A 20,640-nucleotide genomic window follows, 5' to 3' on the forward strand; every position below is an offset into this window, starting at 1 on the left:
ACTATTGCGTCTCTTTAATGGTTATGCATTATCATACTTCGTTTCACACTTTTTACTCCGAGTCAATGACCTCTCTCCGTTCACACGCCATTGTTTATGCATTTCGTTCACCTTATATTGTTTCTAACGTATTCGTTCCCAATGGCGAATACAACTAAATCATTATTATTGTTAACATTTAATAATATTTACCATAACTATTCGATCAATTGAATGCGTTGTCTTATATGAAAAACAATTCCATGATCGGAATACTGAGCCGAAGATGCATTCAGCGGTCAAAGACCCCAGAGAAATGACGAAGCGGTGTCAGCTTGACTGTTGATGATGTGGTTGGCGCAATGGTGTGACGTGGGGTTTCGCGTGATGGGAAAGAGTGCAGGTGTGAATAAGGACTGGGTTTCCAATTGAAATTTATTCTCGTCTTATCCAATCAGATTTTATCCAATGCATAAATAAAAAAAGAAAAAAAAAGCGAGAAAGTGCGTGCCCGTTGCATGTCTTATATACGTTCCTTTTCTTTGTCTTTTTCTTCATACTTTACGGCAAATGAAACTGCGACTTATTATCCAATCGCATCGCATCTAACCTAGAAATCGACCAATGGCCTGCAAGATTCGGGTATATATATATATATATATATATATATATATATATATATATTGCATGTATGTATGTATGTATGTATGCATATATGTATATCTGTATATATGTATGCATGTATATATATATATATATTATATATATATTTATATATATATGTATATATATTATTTATATATGTATATATTTATATATCTATGTATATATTTGTGTATATGTATTATTTATATGTATGTATATATATATGCATATATATATTATTCATATATATATATATATATATATATATATATATATATATATATATATATATATATATATATATATGTATATATATGTGTGTGTGTAAATGTATATATATATATAAATGTATATGTATATACATACGTATAGTGAATATGAGTGTATGGTTGTGAGTCTGCGAGGGCGCGTGTGTAAGAGAACATGTTTATATGCCTGTATGTATATGAAACCAGGTAAACAAAATCAAAATGTGCTAAACAAAAACACACTCACAAACATACACACTCACAAACATACACACATAGCAAATACGTGTGTGTGTATGTATATATATATATATATATATATATATATATATATATATATATATATATATATATATATATAAATATATATATACGTATATAATTACATGTATAGACGTACGTATAGGTGTACGTGTGTGTGTATGTATTTCATTATTACAGTCATGAAATAGGGAAGGTTTTGTAATTAATCATTGTTTACAGAGAATCCCAATTTAAAAATAACAGTAGTAGGAGTAGGAGCTTAGCTGAAGTGCAAGCAAGACAAAAACATGAACATCAATCACAGCAACAACAACAACAGCAACTAGAAGAATAATCCTTTCTACTAAAGGTACAAGGCTTGACATTTTGGGGGAGGGGGTAAGCCGATTACATCGACTCTAGTACGTAACTGGTACTGAAATTATTGCCGGATGAAAGACCATGTCGACCTCGGTGGAATTTGAACTCAGAACGTAAGGACAGACGAAAATGCTGCTAAATATTGAAATTGGTGGGGAGAGGGAGGGAGGGGGGTGTCTAGTCGATGTAATCGACCTCAGGGTTTCACTGGTAATTAATTTATTGACCCCCCGAAAGGATGAAAGGCAAAGTCGACCACGGTGAAATATGAACCCAGAACTTAGCGACGGGTTCGAATTACCGCTAAGCATCTCGTACAGCGTGCTAACGACTCTGCCACTTCGCCGTCTTAGTAGTAGTAGTAGTAGTAGTAGTAGTAGTAGTAGTAGTAGTAATAATAATAATAATAATAAAGCATGTTTTCTAAATTAAGTACAACAACAGCAGCTACTATTAATACAACAATAATAATAATAATCACAACAACAATACAACAATGATAGCTAACTCTGAACGTTGGATAAATTTTAAAGCCTAGATAAAATTTTAAGAAGCTATTTCGATAACAAAAATAGCATGAATAACTGCTACTACTGCTGCTCCTGCTGCTACTAATAATACTATTACTACTACTACTACTGCTACTACGACTACTTCTGCTACTGGAGCATCAAGATTTGATAATAATAAGAACAATATGAAGAAGGTGAAAAGTAATGTGGAATGGAAACAATAGGGATAGGTTTGCCACCCCCGCCTGAAAACGAAATGAAAGCGCCCAGAAAAAAAAAAAAAAATTAAGTAATTGAGTGGCGATACCAGGAACAACAACAACAACAACAACAACGACAACATCAAGATCATCACTGCGGACGACAACGAAAACGATGAAAGGAAAAAAAAAATTACTACAAACAAAAAAAGAATGTTTTGATAAACCATGAACAGCAGAAACAGCAATAAACAAAACATCTTATGAAATATAGGTGCCGATAATGACAACAACAACAGCAGCTGCGAGAAGAACAACAATGGCTTCGTTGTCGCTGCCGCTGTCGTAGTGGCCACCAGCACCAAAACCCGCGACCCACGAAAACAACGGCATTGACTATAAATTCAATAGAGTCCTACAACGGCATCGGCATCATCGTCTATGACGTCACCCATTAGGGTTTCCATTGAATTGTCGCTGGTTAAATTGGTAGAAATTGGATTGCTGGTATTCATTTATTAACAGACCTTACGGAATGATAAAAAAAAATTAAAAAAAAAAAAAAAGTAAAGCGACTCCTGGCTGTATTTGAACTCGGGACATAAGAGATGCCAAGTATACACGGCTCAGAATGTTGATTAGCGTTTTAATAATTACTCTTTTTACTCTTTTACTTGTTTCAGTCATTTGACTGCGGCCATGCTGGGGCACCGCCTTTAGTCGAGAAAATCGACCCCAGGATTTATTCTTTGTAAGCCTAGTACGTATTCTGTCGGTCTCTTTTGGTCGAACCGCTAGATTACGGGGACGTAAACACACCAGCATCGGTTGTCAAGCGATGGTGGGGAGACAAACACAGACACACACACACACACACACACACACACACACACACACACACACATATATATATATACATATATACGACGGGCTTCTTTCAGTTTCCGTCTACCAAATCCACTCACAAGGCTTTGGTCGGCCCGAGGCTATAGTAGAAGACACTTGCCGAAGGTGCCACACAGTGGGACTGAACCCGGAACCATGTGGTTGGTAGGCAAGCTACTTAGGCGGTGATCTAGTAGAATCATTAGCAAGCCGGGCGAATTATTTAGCGGTATTTCGTCAGCTGTTCTGTTCTGAATGACGATGCTGAAGATGACGATGACAACGATGATGCTGATGATGACAATGCCGATGACAATTACGAATTTGATGGAGGAAAAGTAGTATTACTGGCAATAATATAGAAGTAGTAGTAGTTGTAGTACTAGCAGAAGTAGTAGTAGTAGTAGTAGTAGTAGTAGTAGTAGTAGTAGTAGTAGTAGTAGCAGCAGCAGCAGCTGAAGTAGTAGTAGCAGCAGCAGCAGCAGAAGTAGTAGTAGTAGTAGTAGTAGTAGTAGTAGTAGTAGTGGCAGCTGCAGCAGTAATAGTAGCATTAGTACTGGCAGTAGTATTAACAGCAGCAGCAGTAGCAGCAGCAGCGGCAGCAGAAGCAGCAGCAGCAGCAGCAGCAGTAGTAGTGGTAGTAGTAGTAGTAGTAGTAGTAACAGTAGTGGTAGTAGTAGTGAATGGAGGCAGTGAAAAATTTGCTGCCAAAGCAGCTGGAAGCTGCTAAAACAGCAGTCCCTGTAGTAACAAATATTATAGCAGTAACAACAACAGCAACCGCAGCAGCAGGAGTTTTGCCAGAGCCAGTTGCAGCAGCAGTAGTAGTAGTAGTAGTAGTAGTAGTATGAGTAGCAGCAACAAAAGTAGTACTTGTAGTAAAAGCAGTAGCAGCAGCGGTGGTACCGCGCAGCAGCAGTGGCTTCGGCCGTAGTAGTATAGCAATCACAGCGGACGAAACAGCAGTATTCGCAGTAGCAGAGTTAGTAGCGGTAGGAGTAGTTGCGGTAGTAGTAATAGTAACAGTATTAGCAGCAGTGGTAAAGGCTGCAGCGGCAGCAGCAGTAGTAGTAGTAGTAGTAGTAGTAGTAGTAGTAGTAGTAGCAGTTGTAGTAGTAGTACCAGCAGCAGGAATGACATCTGCAGCAGCATTGGCAACAGCAACAGCATTAGTAGTAGTAGTAGTAGTAGTAGTAGTAGTAGTAGTAGTAGCAATAGTAGAAGTGCAGTAGTAGTAATAGTAGTCGTGGTAGGAGGAGGAGAAGGAGGGAGTGGAGGGGACGAGGAAGAGGAGAAAAAAGAGGAGGAAGGAGGGGAGTAAGAAGCGGAGGTAGAAGAGAAAGAGGAAGAGAGGGGAAGAAAGAGGAGGAAGGGTATAAGGCGCTGCAGTAATATCAGCAGCAGCAGCAGCAGCAGCAGTAGCAGCAGTAGTAGCAGCAGCTATGCTCGTCATCAGTTGAGGGTGGAAAGCTGAGTGACAGAGTCGGTAAAACAATGGACGTTGTTTTGCAGAATTAAGATATTTCGAGTTCAAATTTTGTCCATTTCTCAGCATTCACTTTTAGGCCTTTGATAAAGTAAGAGATCCCAGTGATATACTTGGGTCTTGTAAGTAATTGTAGCCCATTCGCAATGTGGCAATGTTAGAAATGATTACAATAAATGAGCACGACGGACAATGAGTGTGAACAGATTGCCGGATAAATATCTTTGCAGTTACTTCCCTTTACAATTTCAGTTTTAACTTTGTCGCTGTAAACTTTGCCTTCAAAAGTTTCCCGGGGCTATACGAGATCAGTGCCATTTAAGTATTACATACATACATACATAAATGCATACATACATTTTGTATACATACTGCATATAAACATCACACATGCTGCATACATACATGCATACATGCATACAAGCATACATACATAAATACATGCATGCATACATACTGCATACAAGTAAAAGAATAAAAGAATGCATACACTCATATATATATGTGTGGTAAGAAGCTTGCTTACCAACCAAATGGTTCCGGGTTCAGTCCCATTGCGTGGCACCTCGGGCAAATGTCTTCTTCTATAGCCTCGGGCCGACCAAAGCCTTGTGAGTGGATTTAGTAGACGGAAACTGAAAGAAGCCCGTCGTATATATGTATATTTATGTATGTGTGTGTATATGTTTGTGTCTGTGCTTGTCCCCCAACAACCGATGCTGGTGTGTTTACGTCCCCGTAACTTAGCAGTTCGGAAAAATGAACCGATAGAATAAGTACTAGGCTTAGAAAGAATAAGTTCTGGGGTCGATTTGCTCGACTAAAGGCGGTGCTCCAGCATGACCGCAGCCAAATAACTGAAACAAGTAGAAGAATAAAAGAATATATATAAATGCAGCAACGAAAATATTTTGGCAAAGTAAATTTAAATGTTGAAGTGAATCTAACGGTTTTTGTGTGTTTCTTAAATGGCTTATAAACACATTCCACGCTGCAATTGTTTTCGTTCCAGCACACGATCTCAGATCAGGTCACTTGCTATGCAAGTACATCTCCGTAATATATATATAGGGAGAGAGAAAGAGAGAGAAAGAAAGAGAGAGAGAGAGAGACTGATCTATAGACACACACGTGAAGACCAATTCCTTGAATGAAATTTTGTAGACCAAAATTCTGTGGTAGGGTTGGATAGCCATCTTTGATCAGGTATATTAAATTGAGCTCAATACGGATTAAAAACACTCAACGGTGATGAGTACCGGTATAACCTTTATTACCAGTTCCAATATACATGAGGTTTATTCGAACCCGTAAGAACCCCATTCACTGCATTTGACTACATTTTACTGCGGTCAGGTCACCGATTAGCCCAGCTTGTTACAGTACATTAACTTGAATATGACAAGAGAGACCTGGCCTTTGGTCGTCAGTTTGGAGCGCCTCTCCATCCCGTAGTCGATGCTGAAGAGGATATAATTACTCCGAAATGCATGAGTTCAGTGATCTGGGTAGGCGGTGCTCAAGGTTAACTTGGTGTGTTTACACCATTTTATCCACAGCGAGAATTTTTCTACATCAGAAAATGCAGTGAATGACTTACTTAACGGTTCGTATATATTTCCCAAGCGTATTTGAACTGGTAACAAGTGTATCTATTCGTCTTCCGGTTTCACACCATTATATAGCCCTGAGTGTGTCGTTGGCAGTTTTCACTCTGTTGTAAGCATTTAAGCCAGGTTTCCTGTTTGTGGATATCATCCTTCTTTGCTTGTCCCAATTTTGGAGGCCTTGGAAAACGTCACGGTTCCTGGCTGTTCTTTCTCCGCTGAGTAAGCTATAAAAAATATCCTGGAGTTTATTTAATTAAATAAATCATTCCGTTAAATATTATGGACTTAAGTTTTTACGAGAAATTCTTTTTATGTACGCTATACTTAGCGCAATTCCTTTATCTTCTCAACTGAAGCCATACGCCGGCTGAAATCCACCATTTTTTTAAAAACAAAGATAAAACTATTTTTAATGTAATCAATGGGCGTAGGAGTGGCTGTGTGGTAAGTAGCTTGCTTACCAGCTACATGGTTCCGGGTTCAATTCCACGTCGGAAAAAGTTTTTAGCAGCCTCTCGTCCCTCTGAGTTCAAATTCCACCAAGGTCGACTTCTCCTTTCATCCTTTCGGCTTATCGATAAAGTAAGTACTAGTAAAGTGCTGGAGTCGATGACATCACTTTCCCCCTCCCCTCAAAAAAACTGCTGGCTCAGTGCCAAACTTTGAAATAATTAATGTTGCGAAAAGCCGCTGAACCGAATAAAAGTTCAGTGTACGCAGTTGAGACGATATTAGATTATGATATCAGTCTACGTATTCTGCTTATCATGCGTACACATTATATAGACAAACTGCTATAGTTTTTGTCTGAGAGATAATCTCTTCAGAAACCAAGCTGTATTAAAAATATTATAGATGTTGGAGCGAAACGAACTTAATCCAGAAGTGTCCTACGAGAAGATTTGCTGCTCTTGTGGTTGATTACACTCCCGATTCTTTAAAAGTCGATAAGATACAATATCAATCGTGAGATCAAAGTGAGTCGAATACTTAGAGTTGTTCCCCGTTTCTTCTTTTTTCCTTTGTGTGTGATTTCTGAGTTCTTGGATGTTAGACTAAACTCCCTGTCTACTTTAACATCACTATTAGGTCCCTGTTTTCCTTTAACGGTTTTCACTGTTTTGCAAGCATTCGAGCCAGCGCTTTGGCTTTAAGGATACCATGTCCTTCCCTCATTCTAACTGCTGCAGGCCCTGAAAGCAACATATAAACACACACACATATATATATATAAGTGTCGCTCTTTCTTCTCTGACACGGAGGTGAAAAAAATATACTAGAATTACTTTTTACGTCTGCAATCTACCCCACAAATTAGGGGTATTGCGTTTTTGCTTGATGTCATTATTACGTAAAACATTTGAAAAATAAGTACTTTAGATCAAAGCAATGTTTTGGTTGAGTGCTGGAGCACCTGATATTTTAGCAGTCAACAACAACGTGTGTTGCATTTTTTATCACAAAATTCAAGAGAAACATTAGCTATAGGTATACTTAATGCTCCGTTAAGTAACAATCTTCTGGGTGCCTATCCTACAGCACGACCCACATGTGCCGCATAACCTACATAGTCCTTACTCTATGTACACACAGGTAACCTCCCCCGTTTGTACTTTCTAGGACAACAGTAAACAACGAAATTCTATCTACACATTAAGACATATATGTGTATGCGTTTATATATATGTTGGTAGATATGCCCCTGAACATACGTACGTGCAGATATGTATGCATGCGTATGTCTGCTTATATATATATATATATATATATATATGTGTGTGTGTGTGTGTGTGTGTGTGTGTGTGTGCATATATATATATGTATGTATGTATATATATTTATATATGTATATATGCATGCATGTATGTATATGAATTTATGTACGCATATATTTGTGTACCTGTTCATATAAGTATATATGTACGTGTGTAGGTAGGGAGATACGTAAATAAACGGGTGGGAAGCGAACTAGTTGGTAGGTAGTAGGGTAGTAGGGCAGGTATGTATGTACAATGGGATCTGATTGGTTCTTGTGTTTCTACACTTCTTTTTATATTATTATTTTTTCTTACTTTATTTGTCATCGTTGCAGTCACTATTCCTGTTTACATAAACAATTACATAATGTCATATGTATATATATATAATATATATATATATATATATATATATATATATATATATATATATATATATATATATATATATATATATATATATATATATATATATATGTATGTATGTATGTATGTATATAAGTTAGGGTAGATTTGTTGGTGACAACCTTGAGATGTTACGAAGTGTTTACATGTTTTTAGTGTAATGTCTGTATAAAATGATGTTGTTTTGTTCCTAATTCTGTCACGGGTTGTCATGCTGATGACGGAGGAGTTTGTTATCGAATCCAGTGTATGTCCGCTATTTTATTTTGTCACTCCCTGAAGAATCTTTGACAATGTCGTGTCACCTTGGGCAAATGTCTTCTCCTAATAGACTCATGTCGACCAACGTCCTGTGAGAGACATTGGTAGACGGAAACTGTTAGAAGCTCGTCGTATCTATAAAGGAAAAAAAAGTGTCACTTACTGTAATTGTTTTAAATTATTGCCCAAGGTTACCTTGGTCTTTTCCGCAGGCTTTTATTTCTACAGATAAATCTAACCTTTCCTCATTTTACATTATGACATTTCTGTGATACACGATCCCTATTGATCGGCCTTTTTTGCTTTCGATCCCTTTTGACTGAAATTCTTCCCCCACCTTTTTTGTCTTCTTGCCAAAAAGAAAAGCTCTACTTTGTATGTTGTCTCCTCTATATTCAGCCCTGTGTGGCCAATAAAGAAACATATCTATCTATCTATCTATCTATCTATCTATCTATTTCTTCCACTCTTTATATGCATGTATATATATATTTGCATGTATTAGAATAGTATAACTTGCATGGATCATTGTCTGGTATAGATAAATGCTTTTAATTTTTCTCATAAAGCCAAAACAGTGTAAGCTATAAGGAATAATACAAGTCAATGATTTGTACTTTCACTTTGCGTTTCAATATTTCGGCGTGTGTGCTTCTGAGCTTTTGTTTATCTACCACCCCCGCTCCATCACTTAGCGATCGGTGCTTGCACATTCCTGTAATTTTGAGGTTCGGTAAATGAGATCGATTATATATACTGTAGACTTTAAAAGAAGTGCAGCCTGTTCCACTAAATTTAGAAATTGGTGCAGATTGATAATTAACAAACCTAAAATAGCATAATAATAAAATGGCGCCTATATGGCGTCATTTTGTCATCATCACCGTCCTGTCGATTCTGTCACATGACCGCTTCAGTTAGAGTATAATAACGCAGTTCACCTATCGCCATATCGCAGTTCACCTATGGTGGTTCGCCTATCGCGGTTCGCCTATCGCGGTTCGCCTATCGCGGTTCGCCTATCGCGGTTCGCCTATCGCGGTTCGCCTATCGCGGTTTATTATTTAAGCTTACGTCGATTCTTTTGCGGTGTTGCTTTGCATTTATAATAAAATGATTATATACAAATTACAATAATAATTAAATATATATATATATAACAGTACTGTTTCTATTTCGTGGATTTTCACCTGACGCGGAGGGTTTTGGGATATAACATCTGCGATATTCGTGAGTTTACTGTATATTTACTTCCAAGTCTGGTTGTCAACATGGTGGAATTTTGTACCTCTCAGTCATCCCTAACCAGCCCGATTAATGATTAAAGACGTTCCCACTGTGTCTACTACATATATTTGTACATCCATGAATTTAGTTCACAATCTGGTGGTGGTAGAGACGGTGGTGGTAGAGATGGTGGTGGTAGAGATGGTGGTGGTAGAGATGGTGGTGGTAGAGATGGTGGTGGTAGAGATGGTGGTGATGGTGGTGGGTGGTGGGGGTAGTAGTAGTAGTAGCAGCACCAGTAGTAGTAGTAGCGGTGGTGGTGGTAGTTGTAATAGTAGTAGTAGTAGTAGTAGTAGTAAAAAGTTTCTTGTTCGACGGCGTAAAAGACGCGTATTTATACGCACCCCCAGCGGATATTCTGAAGAAAAACAAGGTTTTTGGTGCATAAAGTCATATAGTATAGGGCTAACTTCACATAGAGAAGCCAGAGTGGGGTTTTTGACACATTTTCTTGTTCTTAGTTTTAAACGCACATATTATAGGCTATTAAATGATATAACTGTTAATTTACGATTAATAACCATGGTACGTTTCTTATTCCTGTAATCTTATTAATCCCATAATTCTCATATTCCCGTAGTTCAGTGTTTCGATATTCCGATAATCCGATAATCCGATTTTCCAATATTCTGATATTTCGATATTACAATAGTTCAGTATTCTGATATTCTGATATTCTGATATTCCGATATATCAGTAATCCAATAGATCAATATTCCTTCCATCCAATGTATTTATGATTTCCCATTATTACAATTTTCCATTATTCTGATGTTTCAGAATTATTATATTCCGAAAATTTTAATTTTCTTTTTGTCGTCCAGTATTCGTATATCCTTATATCCCATTACTATGATAATCCAATACCCGGTATTCCAATATTCCGAACATTGTAGTACTAATATTCCGATATTCTTATAATAAAAAATACTTATATTCCAATATTTCAATATTTTTACATTTAATGGCCTTTACTTTAGTTAATATATCCTTCTCGAAGCAGCGAGCTGGCCGAATCGTTAGCACACCGGGCGAAATGCTTAACGGTATTTCGTCTGCCGTTACGTTCTGGGATCAGATTCCGCCGAAGTCGTCTTTGCCTTTCATCCTTCCGGGGTCGATAAATTAAGTACCAATTACGCACTGGGACTGATGTAATCGGCTTAATCCCTTTGTTTGTCCTTGTTTGTCCCCTCTATGTTTATCCCCTTGTGGGCAATAAAGAAATGAGAAACGTTAGCACGCTGGGCGAAATGCTTAGCAGTATTTCGTCTGTCTTTATGTTCTGAGTTCAAATTCCGCCGAGGTCGACTTTGCCTTTAATCCTTTCGGGGGCGATAAATTAAGTACCAGTCGCGTACTGGGGTCGATCTTATCGACTGGTTCCCTCCCCCCAAATTTCGGGCCTTCTGCCAAGTGTAGAAAAGAATATTTCCTTCTCGAGCCATGCCAGGCTCATGAGGGCCGGTTTCCCAGTTTCTATGGCGTATAAATTCCCCACCTGGACTGGACGCTGGTCGGTCTCAGGATCATTCATTTTTGCCAGCTGAGTGGACTGGAGCAACGTGAAATGAAGTGTTTTGTTCCATCATTCAATGTTCCATCATTTAATATTCGTCACTCAATGTTCTGTCTCTCACTTTTCCATCAATGAGCGTTCCATCACTCAAGTTTCCACCACTCAAATGACCATCCCTCTACGCACGTCACGCAATGTTTTTTGTCAATGATCCGTCACTCAATGTTCCATCACTGAATACGCCATGTTCCATCATTCAATTTTCCATTACTCACTGTTCAATCACTCAATGTTCCATCACTCATTATTCCGTCACTCAAAGTTCCATCACTCAATGTTCCGTCACCGAAATGTACATCACTCCATGTTCCATCATTCATTATTCCATTACTCACTGTTCAATCACTCAATACTGCATCACTCATATGTCCACCCCACATTATTCCGTCGCTCAATGTTCCGTCTTAATGTTCTATGCCTCAAATATCAATCGCTCCATGTTCCACCACTCAATGTTCCGTCGCTGAATGTTCCGTCACTCAATGTTCTGTCATTCAATGTTTCATCGCTTAAATGTTCATCACTCAATATTATTTCACTCAACATTATTTACTCAATATTGCAGCACTCACATGTCCATTACTCCATATTTGGTCACTCGATAATTCACCATGAAAATTTTCCTCACTTAATATTCCATGATCAACATCGAGAGATGGAAAAATCGATGTTTCAACACGCAATTTTATTTTCCATGATTCAGTGCCTTACACAATTTTTCTTAACTCAATATTTCGTCACTGGATGTTCCATCACTCAACGTTCTCTCATTCATTATTATCACTCAACGGTCTTAAATTCAATGTTTTGCTACTCAGGGCGCTAAGTCGAAGCTTCTTGTGTAATATCAGTATCAGACGATTGAATGAAATCTCAGTAAATAAGAAGTAATTTACCTTATTGACAGTGGACGGATGATGGGCAAAATTAATATCCGTTTGATTTGAACTTATTTGTAAACAATCAGAATTAAATGCAGCAGAGAATTTTGTCACACGAAATGCTTTGCGGAATTTACTTCCGGTTGTGTATTCCTGATCTATGTACGAAAGAGTGTTGTTGGGATGATGTAGATGTGACTGATTTGAGTAGAAGAGTTGGTGTTGTGATGAGGGTATTGTAAATTGTGCTTGTCCTTAGTGGGAGAGTTAGGGGCAGTGGTGGACTGGGTTTAGAAGTATTGGTTGCCGCAACTACGAAGAGGCCCACCCGCAACTAGAATGCTATCATTTAATACTAGCCGTCAAAGGTGTAACCAGACTTAAATAGTAGCATCTGTTGTTGGCCATGTTGTATTCATGCAGGTAGTCTTCATAGATACTTTGCTCACTATTGCAATGAGTGAAACTGATTGCATTGTAGGTCATCATAAGATATTAGCACGACGCTCAAGAAACACTAATGGTCAGAGACTTAAATACTGCAGACTCTTGGTATGCGTAAGGGCTGTGGCTGCCCCTCCCAGTTATCAAACTGAAAGTTGGAAGAGTATCACTCATGTCGTGAGCGGCTATGAATGAGAAATTCTCCTCCTTAAGCTCCAGACATTGTAATAGTACTGTTGAAACCATTGGCTTCAAGGCTAATATCAAAGCTGGTTTCATGAAAGCTATAGTACAATTGGTAGATAGTAGACTCCTGAATGATATTGGCAAATCAATCAGAGCAACCCTGGGAAATTTGTTATTGTATATTCTTTAACAGAAATTGTGAGCTTTTCGGAGCAAGTTTCAGTCTGCCGTACATGTCCTGAAAAATAAATGGCGAATTGTTCAGATGCCTGCAGACAGGCTTAACATGATAAGGACAATTTCTTCAATGCATTTCAATATAGACTATGCAACATCTCAGTTGTGCGGTCCGAAGTACATGGCAATGACCATGGGCTTTGCAGGTCTTCCTAAATCAACTAGACTGAAGTCGTTAATGTTTCTCAGGAATCTTTGTAAGTGAACACCTGACGAAATGATATGAACTGAGATGGAGTGCCAAAGGGTTAATGCTCGGGGACGGAAGGACTTGGTGTTGTAATTAGCACGGGGCCTGGCAGGGATGGGGGGATAGGGATTAGACACAACTGGGGTGATTAAACGAGGAGAGACGATGGATCAAGAATACATGAGATGAGGGGTCATGAACCAGAGTCAGTTTCGAGGTACAGAGGTCATTATAGTATCGGTAGAAAAGGAAGCATGAAAAGTCAGTGAATCTGTGATTCAGAGGCTTGAGGATGTTCCATCGTATTTTATGATATACGGCATTGTCGAAATATTCAGCTTTATTTCATAACGTTAGGGAAATAAATACAGCATGACATACGCGCTTTGTATTGTAGTATGAGATGGAGTAATTGTGAATTATTCAGTAGCATAGTGTAGTATATAGTATGGCAAGTGTTTAGGCTGAAGCATACAAGTGTGTATTGTATATTAATGTAGAATGACATAAGAGAATGTTGAAGAGTAAAGCAGTAAAACTTGGTATAATCTAACGTTTGGTGTGGCTCCAATATTGTCGCGTTTGCAGCGGACTTTGAAGCTATTCCTGAAGATCATATTTAATTGAAATATTCTATTTCCGTTTTACACTCTTCGTTCCATACGCAGGAAGTTAACCTAGCTGGCAAAGCTTGGAGAGAGAGGAACAAAAACAAACCACATTGCCAAAATGCTGTTATTGTTGCTGTTGCATTTGTAGTAGTAGTAGTAGTAGTATTAGTATCAGTAGTAGTAGTAGTAGTAGAGTTAGTAGTAGTAGTAGTAGCTGTTGTTGGTGTTTGCTTTTGTTTTTTGCTGTTCTTGTTATTATCATTGCTTCTAATATTGGTGTTCTTTCTCATTATTTTTCTCATGAATACTTTCATATTTACAACTTTATATCAAGGTAGGATGTTTTTTCTTATGGTTTTTAACACCAAGAATTATACTTATGCATGTGAAGTTCACATGTGCTTCTGTTTTTCTTTTCAACATTCGCTTGGCTTGTTGCAAATTGCGACGTTCTCAGAAAGTAAAAGGCAACGAATATATTTGGTTTGGTTTTAATTTGGGAAGGAAAGGCAATACTTTTGAATATTCTACAGGACCTTCGGGGATCGAGGTGTGTGTGGGGAGGGAGTAGAAGGTGAGGAATTATTCCCAGATTAAAGACCTGATCCAAATACTTTCCACAGAACGAGCTCTGCTTTGCTGCAGGTACCCGAGATCCACGTTGTAAATGTTAAATCAGGTAATGGAATAAGTATAACAATAAAGAACAGGAAAGTTACCCCTACCTCCACCCGCCACCTCACGATGAGCCTCCGCACAGTAATCTTCTACCCAATTCAATTACAATACTTCAGTAAAAATAAAGCTATAGTAGAAAATACTTGATCTAGGTACCGTGCAGTGAATTCGAACCGCGAACTATGTTATTGCAAAACAAACTTCCTAACTGCACGATCACGACAGTAATTGCTACTAGATAATAAAATAGGTAGGGGCAACGTGGTAACTGCGAAGTCTATTTTATTACGTTGAATAAATATATCTTACATTGAATCCATACGTATTTGCTTAACGATTATTTTTCATAGATATACATATTTACTTGTTTTTCTTTCTTAATTTACCATCTATGTCAGTGCATTTTCTGCCCATCTTGAAGTGTTATTAACATACTGTTTGCATAAATATTTTGTTTTTGTTTACAAATATATTAATGGTACGCATTAAACCAAATTCTTATTTACATCGAAAAATGAAAACGGCGTAAAGGAAAAAAACGCAATGAAGAACTAAAAGAAAAATAGGTTTTTGAGGTATTCTATTGATTGACGAAGTTCCTAAAAGAATTTCTGTTATTGTGGTTGTTGCTGTTGTCTTGTAAACAAAATCAGAATTGGTAAACAACTTTGATAAACAGGATATATGTAATTTTGCTAATTCGGTAAGGTTTACAATTAATGAGGGAGTGAGAAAGGTGGAGAGAACGAGAAAGGCGAACTCGTGATTTCATTCTGAAATTGGCGCCATTGTAGAACTGACTTTCATTTTACTTCAAAAGCAAGATATGCTTCAACCCTGATCAGCTGCAGATCATTTACAAAGTTTATGAAAGATACATGTTGAGTATTGCTCGTTTATACATATGAGTTACGTAAAACATGTTCAGATTAGCTTGGAAACATATGTAGTACGGAATTACCTTCTTTTCTTACACACTTTAATTCGTTTATAAATATATATGAATATATACATGTGCGTGTATGTACATACATACACAGACACACATACTCACATATACATACATACACATACACACTTATATATGTATATAAGTATACATTTATTTGCCGTCATATATGAACACTCATCTATATTTCCTCAGAATTCAACTTCAAAATATTAAAGGGCGAATGAAAATGCTAGCCTGAGTTGGCGAAATCAAATTAAATAGCACTAAAACATATTACCTTGCTTGATCTTGTAGTTTGGGATATAGAAAGAACGCACTCTTTGCCAAATTAGAAGTGAACAGTATAAATAGCACAGGACACTGTAAACTAATTGAAGAATTAAAACAGGTTCATTGCAAATCCACGTCATCATTGCTGTTGTTTTTCTGTCCTATGAAAAAATATAACCTGCTTCGCTGCTTAGACTGCAATCAAATAACTTAAACATGTTCACACAGAGAGAAAATATTTCAGTGTCTCACTCTCTACAAAGCTAAAATGAGGCCCATTTTAGATTACGGTCTACATTTATAGATACCTCTGCTCCACAACTTTGTATTCTTGTCAGCTCCGAAAGGACAACCATCTTTTATTGATAATAATGCAACTCTCTAAAATACAACAGTTACCCTCTTGTTTCTTTATTACAACATTCTTTCCATCTCTGACCTAGCTCGCTTCACAGACTATTCCCTCAGGTTGACTCGGACCAGTCGTGTTTGATTTTTCGCTTCCTCTATCCCTCAATGAATAATTTGTACAGTCAATGTTCTCCAGAATTACAACAGTTTAGTAATATTACCTTGCTCAATTGTCCTCTTACGATATCGACTTCTTAGTGTTGAGTCTAAGAATCAGTGGTATCCATTATTCGTAGATTGGTTCAAGAATACCTTCTTTTGTAGAAATATATTATATCTGTAAATTTAGACTTAATCTTTCATATGTTCTCTCACTCATTAGGAAAATACATTGCATAATAACACACACACACATACACACACAAAGGAGGTTTGAGTGGTTCTCTCTCCCCTTGTGTTTGTGTGTGTGGGTGTGTGTTTAAAAATATTTCAAAATTTCTTGATAGAGCCACTATTTTCTTATCAGTTTCTTTATACTTAAAATAATTACATTAACAAATTCTAAACGAAGCAACACAAAGGCTTTCCGCTGTTTTCAATTTTTCAAACGCTCTTGTTTTAAGATAACCAGTATACAAGTAGCTGCTCAAAATAGCGGCTTTCACAATTTCCAGTTTAGTTTCGAATTTAGAGCTCGCGTTAAAATTTTCTTCTTTTCTTTTCGAAATTAATCATTTTATTTCTTAATTTTGAACAACCTACCAAAAACCAAACAAACAACAAAATTACTATTTGTACATCGGTGTGGAAGTTCACTGTCGTGTTAAGCAGAAACAATTCACATTGCATTGTTGGTACATCATCCAGTAAACAAGAAATTTTTTTTATTTTCAATTTATATTTGTATTAATCTTCCATTCCTTTGCATTCTACAGGATGTCCACAAAGTCTGGGTACTTAGGGATTAACACATACTTAAAGAAATTATTATTTCTTATATTTAATTGTTCATGTTATGATTTTATTTACTCCATGTACCCACATGGGGATTAACACATACTTTAAGAAATTATTATTTCTTATATTTAATTGTTCATGTTATGATTTTATTTACTCCATGTACCCACATGGGGATTAACACATACTTTAAGAAATTATTATTTCTTATATTTAATTGTTCATGTTATGATTTTATTTACTCCATGTACCCACATGGGGATTAACACATACTTAAGAAATTATTATTTCTTATATTTAATTGTTCATGTTATGATTTTATTTGCTCCATGTACCCAGACTTTGTGGACACCCTGTATAATTATTAGGTTTTACTGTGTTTAATGGATTCACACGTCGCACACTGAAGCTCTTCAGATTTTGTTGCTTGCATTATTCTTCCATGTTACGTGAAATGGCTTTTAAGATTGTGGAAGGCTAAAATTTTTATGTCGACTCTACATTATAGAGCAAGGTTGAATGTAGAAGCATGTCTCTTTCGGACTCTGTCTCTTTTCCTCTCTCTTTCTCTGTATACATACAGTTAAGATATGTATCTTCCTGCATATAATCACGCACACACATCCACACACACACTCACGCACACACAAACATATATATACAAATATGTATATATATATGTGTCTGGGGAGAGTAATTCTCTTTTAGTGCCTTATTATTTAACACACTCACCGGTTCGATTTCTACTCATTTACTTACTTATTTATAGAAAAAATAAATAGATAAGTAAATAAATAAATGAGTGGAAATCGAAAAGGCGAGTGTGTTAAATAATAAGGCACTTAAAGAGAATGACTCACCCTAGACACAATGAAAAATGCTTCATCACACGAATTCACATAAAGAATCTTGTAAACCAAATCCAAAAATTGTATATATGTAAAATTATAATTTAGGGTATCTAAGAGATACCACCATACTGGAAATAGCAGTAAAAACTTGACTCAAAAACCTCATGAAATGTTCATATAGCACCAGGAGAGAAGACGAAGAGACAAAATAAACTAGCAAAATTTACTGGATAATTCCAGATCCCGGATTTCTGGCTCTGCATAAGAAATGCTCTGCTTTCACCAGTCTATGCATATACGTATATATGTATATATATACCCTACTCAAACGCACAATTAGTTATATAATAATTTAATATATCATAAAATGCAAATGCGGTGTGAGAGTGCAGTAAAATATATGTTAACCTGATGGCGTGTTGAAATCATGATGTGTTTCCCGTAATCACCTGAAAAGAAATCTTACTTCATTTGCGCCGCAGGTGGTTTTGGCACACACATGAACATCGCAGTAATTTATTTATTTCTTATTTATATATTATATAGTTCCTTTTCTGCTCAGGGATGTCATTTGTTATATGTTTCCACCGATTCAAATATTTCGTGCACTGCAATTACTTCGAGTAGAGTTACAGAAGAACGTATGAGCAAATTGCGTAAAGAAAAAATTCTAGAAAATTTTTGATTCAAGAGCGCTGTTTTATTGTTTTACTTTTTTTTTCTTTTTTTCTTTCAACAGATTTACATATTTCATCTATTTAGATCCGCAAAAAAAAAAAAAAAACGCAAATATATCCCCCCCATACACACACGCACGCATGCACAGTCAGATATACAGACAGAAACACACACATGCAACACGCATTTTAGTTACAGTCCGCAAATGCTACTAGGCCTAGACTTCAAAGTTACAGTCACACTTCTTCTGAAAGTATAAAATGATATGCACTTTACAAGAATGCATAGAGCATACACTACTGTTTAAGATTAAATAATTCTCTTTGTAATTTAATCTTAAAGGAAACGAATATATATATATATATATATATATATATATATATATATATATATATATATATATATATGCATATATATATGCACACATATACATGCATATATATAAGCATGTATATATGCACATATATACACGCATGTATATTTAAATATATATATATATGCATATATGTATATATATGCACATATATACATGCATATATATATACATATATATATGCATGCATATATATATATATATATATATATATATATATATATATAAGTTGTAATAATGAAATCAAACCGAATAGTTTATATTGCGTACGTTTCAGAGATCTGCGTAATATGTAGTAGGAAATCCACGATGTTCCCGAGTTAAAACATTACTTTTCAAACCATTTAAAAGTAAATATGTTGTTACTGAGAAACGTCTTACATAATGGATGAATTTCCTGTTATATTACGCAGTCCTGAAAGCTACCCATTAAATCATTTTGAATTATCACTATTCAGTTTGATTTCGTTTTTACAACTCTTATATATATATATATATATATATATATATATATATATATATATATATATATATATATATATATATATATATATATATATATATATATATATATATACGAATCAGGCTGAAGAGGAATAGACAATCGGTAAGATTCGTTAAATCCCAAACCGGTCCCTGTTTAAGAATGTGTTTTTTTTAGGTGATTTTAAATGTCTTGCCCGCTTACGTTTTGGTATGCTGCTATATTTCATGTTGAGAACAATTTAGGTCTTAATAGACACAAAATGTGATCTATTTCTAGCACATTAATTGTCCACGTTAGTGGTCAACGTTATATATAAAAATGTTCCTTAATCCCCTGAGATTGCAGATACTATTTCTGAATCTCTTTGATTCTTTAGATGTGCTGGCCTCCTGGTAATTAATCGATATTAATTAATATATGATTAATTACTATATTTTATAATAATATATATATAGATAGATAGATAGATAGATAGATATGTATGTGTGTATATACATATCTATATACATACACACACACACAATATATCGTAGTGGCACTCCGTTGGTTATGACAACAAGGATTCCAGTTGATCCGATCAACGGAACAGCCTGCTCGAGAAATTAATGTGCAAGTGGCTGAGCACTCCACAGACACGTGCACCCTTAGTGTAGTTCTTGGGGGAGATTCAGCGTGACACAGAGTGTGACAAGGCTGGCCTTTTGAAATACAGGTACAACAGAAACAAGAAGAAAGAGAAAGTTGTAGTGAAAGAGCACAGCACGTTTCGCCAACACCCCTGCCGGGGCCTCATGGAACTTTAGGTGTTTTCGCTCAATGAACGTTCACAGCGCCCGGTTTAGGAATCGAAATCGCGAGTCCACTGCTTTAACCACTGGGCCATTGACCCTCCATCACTATATATATGTGTTTGTGTGCGCGCGTGCTTGTGTATGTGTTTTTGCCCACGCGTCTGTGTGCGCGCACGTGTGTCCCTGTGTGTGTGCGTGCGTGTGTGTGTGTGTGTAATAGGATGG

The sequence above is a fragment of the Octopus bimaculoides genome, chromosome 11, assembly GCF_046866305.1.
Source record: "Octopus bimaculoides isolate indiv1 chromosome 11, ASM4686630v1, whole genome shotgun sequence".
NCBI classification, from domain to species: Eukaryota; Metazoa; Mollusca; class Cephalopoda; order Octopoda; family Octopodidae; genus Octopus; species Octopus bimaculoides.